Raw genomic sequence first — 9,687 nt, 5'->3', positions numbered from 1 at the left:
CATTTGCTTATGCACCCATTTGTCTTCAGCGATCGTATCATGGAGGTGAGCACACAATGATATGATTTTTTGTCCTCTGATGTCTGATAACATCCCTTTGGTACCTCGTGATCACACAGGCTTGTGTGCTTCTTTCATGTGTGCATCAAAAGACTTCATCAGAAAAGTATAAAAGTAACTCACAGATGTGGGGGAATATATAAAGGGCTAATCTATAAGAAAAGTTCATGGAAATCTGCAACATCTCAATATGAAAAAAGATCAATAATCAAATTAAAGATAAGCAGAATGCATGAATAGACAGTACCAAAGATGATATCCAGGTGGCCAACCACTAGTCATTAAAAAGGTGCAAATCAAAACAAAATCAAGATGCCACCCCACACTGGCACTGAAACTAAAGTTAAAAAAAAAACAACAAAAACCACAAATAACAAATGCTGGAGAGGACGTGGAGGGATGGGACCCTTATACACTGCTGGCAGGACTATAGGGCAGCACAATCACTGAAGAAAGCAGTATGGTGCTACTTCAAACAAATGAGAATGTAAGTACCATCTGACCCAGCAAACTCTCTTTCCAGTATGATGAGGGCAACAAATGTATAAGTGTGCTTTACACAATTGATCTATGTATTGTGATTAATTGTATGAGCCCCAATCAAATGATTACATTTTTAAAAAAGGGAAAAAATGTCAAGAACAATAAAAATGTCAAGGGAAAAAAAAGAAAGGAAGAGTAAAACACGAGCAGATATGTGCACACCCACATTTGTCACAACAGTATTCACAATAGCAAGAAGATAGGAGCAACCAAAACGATGACCAATAATGTAACATACACTATTATATTCTGTATAATTTTGTTTTTAAATACTGGCATCATTGTATAGACTCCAGTGGCTGCTAATATCAAACCCAAGTGAACCTACCTTTGTCATTTTTTTCTTCCCTTTTAATTTCAGAATTTTACTTGGGAGTTGGAATGATCATTGAGCTGCAAGCTCCCATATCGTTTAGATTTAAGAAAAGTTGACTTTCCATTCTAAGAAAGTGCGCTGGGCATTGCTGTTTTGACAGCAAGGGTAAAAGACGATCTATGGCCTCTAAAGTTCAAATACTTCTAATAGAGGAAGAAATTCTCGAATGGGATGTTGCTGAATCACATTGGGGAGTAGGTAATGACCAAGAATATCTGAAACTTCAGAGTGATTCTCAAGGCCGCGTAGAGTGGTAATAGCATTCTGAGAAAGGTCCTGGTTGTCATTAACAAGTATGTTTTCAGACTGGAGTGGGTTCAAAGGATACAGAGACACTATGGAAACTAGAGCCTTTCTTACTCATTCAGTCTAACAAACAATGTTATTAAGTACTGGCTTCAAAATCTCCTAACAGTGGATCTATTTTTTTTTAAAATTAAAAGATCATTTTATTGGGGACTCTTAAAACGCTTGTCACAATCCATACATTGCTTGCATCAGGCGATTAGGTACATATGTTATCTTCATTCTTTTCTAGGCATTTCCTGTCTATTGAGCCCTTGGTATCAGCTCCTGTTCCCCACCCATCCCCCGCCACCTTCTTTTTTTTTTTTTCCTTTTAAATTTTATTTTATTATTATTATTTTTAAAACATTTTATTAGGGGCTCATACAACTGTTATCACAATCCATACACACATCAATTGTGTAAAGCGCATTTGCACATCATTCTCAAAACATTTCCTCTCCACTTAAACCCCCGACATTAAGTCCTCATTTTTCCCCTCCCTCCCCGCTCCCCCCTCCCTCATGAGCCCTTGATAGTTTATAAATTGATATTTTGTCATATCTTGCCCTGTCCGACATCTTCCTTCACCCACTTTTCGGTTGTCTGTCCCCCAGGGAGGAGGTCACACACAGTTCCTTGTAATCGGTTCCCTCTTTCCTACCCATTCTCCCTGTACCCTCCCTGTTTCGCCACTCACACCACTGGTCCTGTAGGGCTCATCTGTCCTGGATTCCCTGTATTTTCAGTTCCTATCTGTACCAGTGTACATCCTCTGGTCTAGCCAGACTTGTAAGGTCGAATTCGAGTCATGGTAGTGGGAGCGGGGAGGAAACATTTAGGAACTAGAGGAAAGTTGTATTTCTCATCGTTGTTACATAGCACCCTGAATGGCTCATCTCCTCCCCGAGACCCCTCTGCAAGGGGATCTCCAGTGGCCTACTAATGGGCTTTGGATCTCCACTCCACACTCCCCCCATCATTCACTATGGTAAGATTTTTTGTTCTGATGATGCCTTATACCTGATCCCTTCCCCCGCCACCTTCTTAACCCCTTGATAGATTGTACATTGTTATTATTTTCATCTCTCACACCGACTGCTGTCTCCCTTCCCCTATGTTTTCTGTTGCTCTTCCCCCTGGAGAGGGGTATATGGTTATGTGTCGATCTTTGTGATCGGTCCCCCTTTCTCCCTTCCTCTCCCCTTCATCCCCCTACCCTTCTGGTATCACTATTCCCACTTCTGTTCCTGGATTCTGTGTGTCCTGAGCTCCCATCTCTTATCTATCTATACCTGTGTGTATTTTCCGGTCTAGTCGGAATGGAGAACCCGCACTGGGGCCATGGTAGTGGGGGGTGAGGATGCCTCAAGGCACCAGAGGAATATAGTGTGTTTCATGAATGCTTTACTGCACCTTGGTTGACTCATCCCTTCCCTGTGGCCCCTCTGCAGGGAGATTGTTCCATTGTCTACAGATGGGCTTTGGGTCTCTGCTGCAGCCCTCCTCGGTCTCAGCAATATGTTTTTGTTATGTGTCTGATGTTTTTTTTAAGCCTATTAAATATTTTCTACTAAGTGACTTAGAAAAGTCAACCAACTTCTTCTTGGTGGTCAGCGAAAGCGCATAGTGAAAGTAGGAAGCTCTTCCCTAAAGGAGTTTCCATTTCTGTCTACTGCTAACTGCCAGATCAACATTTCAAATCCACCAGTCACTCTTGGAGAGAAAGATGAGGCTGTTTGTTCCCTTAAAGGTTTACAGTTTCAAAATCCTTAAGGAGCAATTCTGCCCAGTCCTGTAGGGTAACTATGAGTCAGAATTGAGCTATCTCTAAGCAGTTTTAGATCTTTCTATCTAAATTACGTTACTTTCATGGGATGAATGTTGAGTAATCCAACAGTTCTCTAGATTATCTCATTTTGATATCAACAATTCGAGTTTGTCATCATGTCAAATGATGATAAGGGATTTCTCAGCTCCATTTGGAAACAACAGGGGGCCTCATGCCTGGGAGGGTTGTGAATCCTGCATATCATATTTCTCTCCCCCACATGCACAAATAGTCTGGTCAAGAAGATAAGTACTAGGGCTCTTGCAAGAACTTGGTTTTCCATCCACGAAGTTCTGGTGAGAAATAATAAATACAGAAAGCAAAATAATCAGCTTGTGAAGCAGCCAGATAGACCTAACAGTGGAATCTAAAGGCAAAATTTCATGTGGGGGAAAAAAAAAAGTGAGCATTAGGATTCTGTGAACGGTTTTGTTAAATTAAATATTTCTCATACAGCTCAACTCCAAGCACAAGGGAGTTGTCCAAAAATGGGGAGCCTCATTTCTGAGCGACCACAAATCAGTTCAGACAAGAAGTCACAGAAAGGTCATAAAACAGAATTTTTTTTTTAAAGGCCCATGAAAATCGGAGGCCGAAACATTCTCAGCACAGTATTGACCATGTCAGTCCATTTCACTTAAAAGGATAAGATTACGATAACATGGTCTCTGGTGAACTTGTCATCTCCCAGAGGCAATCCTTAGCCAGAAAAATGGAAGCGCCCTATCCAGTATGCATTACCCAGTATCCTTGGTCTTCCTGGAACAGCTACTAAAGATTCCAGATCTCACAATGACTTTGAGACATAGTTTTCTGTGCTGTCCACTGACTCAGTCCCTCGTACCTGTATAGGTTATATAGTGCCTTTGTTTGTGACCAAGGTAAAGAACACAGACAGCAGAGAGAGAGAGAAAGGACAGAACAGGAATTGTTACCCCTGGACCATTCACTTTCCTTATAAAAATTTCAATATCCAAATATGTAGTAAAATATTTGCTGTTTCAACATTTCTTAGGTGTTCAGTTTAGTAACATTTATCACAGCCATTATATTGTGCAACCATCACTCTGATCTAGTTCCCAATTTTCCCATCACCCTGGACAGATATTCAGTACCCCCAGGCAATAGCTTCCTCATCCCTCTGGCTCCCACCCTGGTAACCATGAATAACTTTGGTGTCTATACATTTGCCTATTTCATATAAATGGAATCATAGAATATTTATCCTTTGTGACTGGCATGTTTCATTTAGGGTAATATTTTCAAGGTTCATCAATTTCCCTTTGTAAGCCCACTGGCATCGGGTCAATTCCAACTCATATAGGACAGAATGGAAGTGTACCTTTGGGTTTTTGAGACTTTCAATCATTACATAACCAGACAGGCTCCTTTTCCTCCTTCGGAGCAGCTGGTGGATTCAAACCACAGTCTTCCTCTGAATATATAACCCACTCAGCTACTAGGGCTCCTGTACCTCACAAAAGCTAAGAATATTCCACTGTATATACACACCACCACTTCCTTATCCATTCTTCTGTTGAGGTACATTCTATTTTTCCTTTGGCTATTGTGAATCATGCTACAATGACTATTAATGTACAAAAGCTGTGTTGCTGCTTTGAAGTCTTTTGTGTATGTACATAGGCGTGGAATTGCTGCGGCATGCGATCATTCCGTGTTTAACTTTGTGAGGAGCCCCAGACTCTTTTCCACAGCGGCTGCACCCATTTACAGTTCCACCTCTAACAGAAGGGGTTTCGATTTCACCATCATTTCATCAGCGCTTGTTGTTCTTTCATTTTTCTGACCATAATCCTCTTGTTATCGCTGTTAGCTGCTATTGAGTCGATTGCTGCTTCAGGTAGAGTAGAATCCCTCCTTCAGGCTTTCAAGGATGTGATCTTAAAAAAGCATATCACCAGGCCTGACTGAGCCCCAGTAGTGTCACTTAACATGTTCTTTTACCTTTGTATCTTGTGTAAACTGATAATGAAATCTGAAGGTAGGAATCAGAATTATTCTGTCTGGGGCCAGACTAAATCATTGGTTATGCTGTATTCCCCTATTGTATCACATCAATAGAATCTGATTTTCGCCTTGATAAATGTATTCAGGGAGGCTCATATAATTTTATTTACATAATCTTAATTATGAATGTAATATGCTAATTATAGAGTTAATTAGAACATACAGAATGTGATAAAGAAGAAAATTAACATTAAGTGTAGTCCCATGTAATTCAATGATGACTAGTGTTGGATTTTTTATTTGGTTGATTAATCCTGCAACTTCCACCAACCTGTCGTCTTGGACTTTTTGAATTGATGTGAATTGAGTCTGCTGTGCATAATTCCACCAACACTGATGAAACTAAAATAAATAGATTTAAAAGAGAGAGATTTAAGTAAGGTTATCATTCAGTCGCAATGCATGATTCTTATTTTAACCCTTATTTACAATATTCCAAATCCTTTGGTTAACAAGTGTTGGGGATGCCTAGTCAGATGCAGAAAATATCAAACAATATCATTCATATAATATGCAAGTAAAATTTTGCTCACGATATTCAACAACAGTTGCAGCACAAATGGGCAGGGACCTGCCAGAAATTCAAGCAGGATTCAGCAGAGGGCAAGGAACAAGGCACATCACTGCTGAAGTCAGATGGGTCTTGGATAGAGGAGAAGATAATAGGAGGATATTTACATGTTACATTGACTATGCAAAGGCGTTCAACTGTGTGGCTAATAACAAACTATGGATGGCATTGAAAAGAATGGGAATTTCAGAACATTTCCTTGTACTCGTGTACAACCTATATATGGACAAGAGGCCATCATTCTAACAGAATAAGATAACGCTGAGTGGATTAACATTAGGAAAGGTGCCTATCAGGATTGCATTCTTTCACCATACTTATTCAATTTTTATACTGTGCAAATAATCTGAGAAGTTGAATTATATGAAGAAGAATAAGGCCTTCTTGGAGAAAGATCTATTAACAACCTGAGATATGCGAGTGACACAACTATATGAAGGATTTGAAGCACTTGCCTAGAAAACTCAAGGTCTGTAATTTTCATTACGGATTGTAATACAATGTAAAATTCAACCTAAGAAAACAATCCTCCCAACTAGACCAACAGATAACATCATGGTAATTGGAGAAAGGATGGAATTTGTAAAGCATTTCATCTTGTTTGGATCCACAATCAATGCTAGTTGAAGTAGCAATCAAGAGATCAAAGGACACATTGCATTGGGCAAATCTGCACAAGACTTCTAATTTAAAGTGTTGAAGGCAAGGATATCACTATGAGGATTAAGGCGGGTCTGACCCGAACCATGGTATTTTCAATGGCCTCGTAAGCATGTGAAAGTTGGATGTTGAATAAGGAAGACTGCCGAATAATGAATGTATTTGAATTATGGTGCTGGAAGTACCATGGCCTGCCAGAAGAAGCAAATCTGTCTCCGTAGAAGTACAACCAGAATGCCCCTTACACGTAAGTGTGGTATTGTCTTCGTCTCACATGGCAGTGTTTCCTTCTGCTGTGTATAGTGCCTCTATGATTTGGTCCCAACTGGATGGTACCTAACAACAAAAAACGCGTGTGTGTGTGTGTGTGTGTGTGTGTGTGTGTGTGTGTGTGTGTGATATTCTGGTACAAAAGGATGAGGGTGAGGGAGAAAATACAACACTCTGAGCACTTGCTGTGTAGCAGTAGTTACTTTTCCATTTTGTCACCCCTCTTCACAATGGTCTTGTCATGGAGATGCTATATTCCCATTTTATAACTGAGAAAAGATGCAGAACTTCTGTAATTTTTTAAGCTTGAAGTCTAAAGTCCTAACATTTATTGATTTCTTGAATTTGGTGGTACCAATGTAAACTAAAACAATTCTATTCAAATTGGTACTTGATTAGATGAGTGTGGAAAAAACATAGTTGTTTTAAATGTTTGAGATATTCCACTTTATATATTTACCCAGGCAAATTCATTCAGGCAACTGAGGAAAAAAAAAGTAGATAAAATTCTCCCTCTTTTGAGATGAAAATTTTTGGAACTCTTTTCCTTGTTCTGCTTGATGTGTATTGGTGATGTTTTCGTGGAGCTGTTGTAGAAAAGAGATTAGAAAAGGGACAAAAACCAAGGATTACATAAAAATCCACACATTATGTCATTCATTCTAATATTTAATCACATGCATCAACTCAAAGAAGTATACAATTTTAAAACTGGAAATTATCTCAGATAATTTACTGGAAGATTTCCATTCGATTTCCAGAGCTCCAGCAGATTAAAAGAATTTTCTCAGATCATACAGCTTCTTTACTGTGAAGAAATAATTTGAACTCAGCATCACTGATCTTCAATTGTACAGAGCCCTTGTGTGAGGTTAACTTGTTTTGAGAAGATTTCTCACTAGGAACAGAAGGAAATGCTTAAATTACAAGTTTTTCATTAGCTATAGGGTGGACACTGTGCTGACCAGATTTAGAAGCACGTCATAGAGTTGTAAAGCATGTGTCAAGAAGGCTTTTTGACTATGATAGAAATCTGAGGACCAGGCTACCAAGAGGGATTTCAGACCATGAGAGAAAACACATTTTAAATAAGGCTAGGATTTTATTTTTTTCCTAGAGTTTCCGTGTTTTCATATAACCTTCCATAAATAAGTTTAAATAATGTGCCTGTCATAAGTACTTAATCTTTAATTCGAATAGAAACAGAATAAGCCTGTTTATAATATTACTGATCGCACTCTTTTCAAAAATATAGAAATACTTGCATATAGAAAGTAAACTATGTAAAACTCATTAGGGGAAAGCGAAGCAAAATCGTTCATCACATAGAGATTGGAAACATAGAGGTTGGGAACATGTGCAAACAGAGAGGTTGGAAATAAAGGGCAGGAAACAGCTCATTCAACACAAGCTCTTGGGACAATGTTTTGAAGCAGCCAGATGATGTGCTTAGTATCCAGTTTCTTACCATTTGGTCTATGGTTCATCTGCTTCCTTCACGGATAAACTGAACCTTAAAAATCAGTCTCTGTGTCTCCAGTGCTGTCCTGTATGTAGAGCAACAATCAGTGCACAGGCTTCTGATGTTATTATCGCTTACAGAATATCTTTCCGAAGATGGCCATGTACATTCGTTACTCGTTTTCTAATTATCTTTCTGGACCGTGTGCAGGTCTTGATGGTACCATATGCCACTGTGGGGCGTAAGCAACTGAAAGGTGGAGAACTACTTCGTTTCATTGTATTTGACAAAGGGATCAGATTTGCTAGATGAGGTTGAAAACAAGCACATTATTGTGAATTAGCATAAATGTGGAATTAGTCCTGTATGAGAAGGGCATGTGTAAATCCTACTTTTATATGTTCATGTGAATCCTAACTTCCATATAAGACAAATTCCAACCATTACATGTTTTTAAAAGCATTTTATTGATAATTAGGTGAAGGTTTATAAAACAGATCCTCGGTGTTACACTCAACAATTCATACATATTTTGTCTCCTCTCATACATTGCAATCTCCTCAATGTACTGTCATTCATCCCACTTCCTCTCTGCGTTTCCATTTTCATTCTTCCTCCTTTTCTAACCCATTGACCTTTGCCCCTGGGTGACTGCTGCCCTTACATCTTGAATGGTTGATTATTCTACTACGGGAGTTAGTTCAGTTCCAGATCTGACGGGTGACTCAAGGCCACATTCTTGGGGGTCTCATCAATCTCTTCTCTTTTTCCCTTTCTTTTAATAGAACACTTAATAAGTCTTCTGGAACAGGGCATAGGTGGGAAAACTTCAGAGACCTCATTCCAGTGAGGGAGACCATTAGCAGGGGGTCCTAATGCTGCCCAAGGGTTTGCCGTAGCGCCTATCTTTAAAAAGAACCTGGGAGGTCAGAGAAAACTGTCACATCAACATGGCTGGTGGCAGATGATATACAATATAGCTACTGGTGGGGCTCCTGGAGTTGGATGGTGGCCACGATTAGGTAAAACAGAGGAATTTGCAATATTTGTCCTGGGGCTTCCCTCTGGCAGTCAGGGCATGACTCATAACTAGGTGGCATGCGCCCCACCCACCACACACCCACACCACACACCGTCCCAGTACGGTGATCTCCACCAAGGACACACCCAGGTAAACTCATAATCTGGATCCGCGCCACCCTCCTCCCCCACGCTAGTCAGCGGGTGAAGCTAATCTGCTTTCCAATGCGCTCTATCTGAGGGCAAGACTGCTCACATCGGTGCTCAAGGGCCAGAGGGAATTCTACAGAGGTTTCATCTACATGGGGCTTCTTCAAAGGGATTTTAGACTTTCATAGTCAGCCAAACCTTTCGTGAACTAGGAGCTCAGAAATTAAGCTCTAATAGAATGCCCTCTTCTCGTCATGCATTTTTAACATGCCTTGGATTACAGAGGCTGGCATGCGCCTTCCGTGTGGATTTGGCTGATACCTCCTTTAGATGGCTGTTTGTTTTAAGTCAAGCGTTTAAGATCCCAGACACTATTCTTCTTTTTTTTTTTTCTGCAAACAATTTTTATTTAAATAAGTTTAAATACATCA

General features: G+C 39.8%; 1 protein-coding gene across 4 annotated transcripts in view; it reads left to right on the top strand.

Annotated features, from left to right (window-relative positions):
• The window catches only part of RB1 (RB transcriptional corepressor 1), a 189,450-nt gene that overhangs the window by 4,358 nt on the left and 175,405 nt on the right, over positions 1-9,687 (top strand). The gene's annotated exons all lie outside the window — the stretch shown is intronic.

Source organism: Echinops telfairi, unplaced genomic scaffold (genome assembly GCF_000313985.2).
Source record: "Echinops telfairi isolate 266 unplaced genomic scaffold, ASM31398v2 ScPeMD7_24;HRSCAF=84, whole genome shotgun sequence".
NCBI lineage: Eukaryota > Metazoa > Chordata > Mammalia > Afrosoricida > Tenrecidae > Echinops > Echinops telfairi.
The sequence above is the reverse complement of the archived record's forward strand: the minus strand, read 5'-3'. Positions and strand labels throughout refer to the sequence as shown.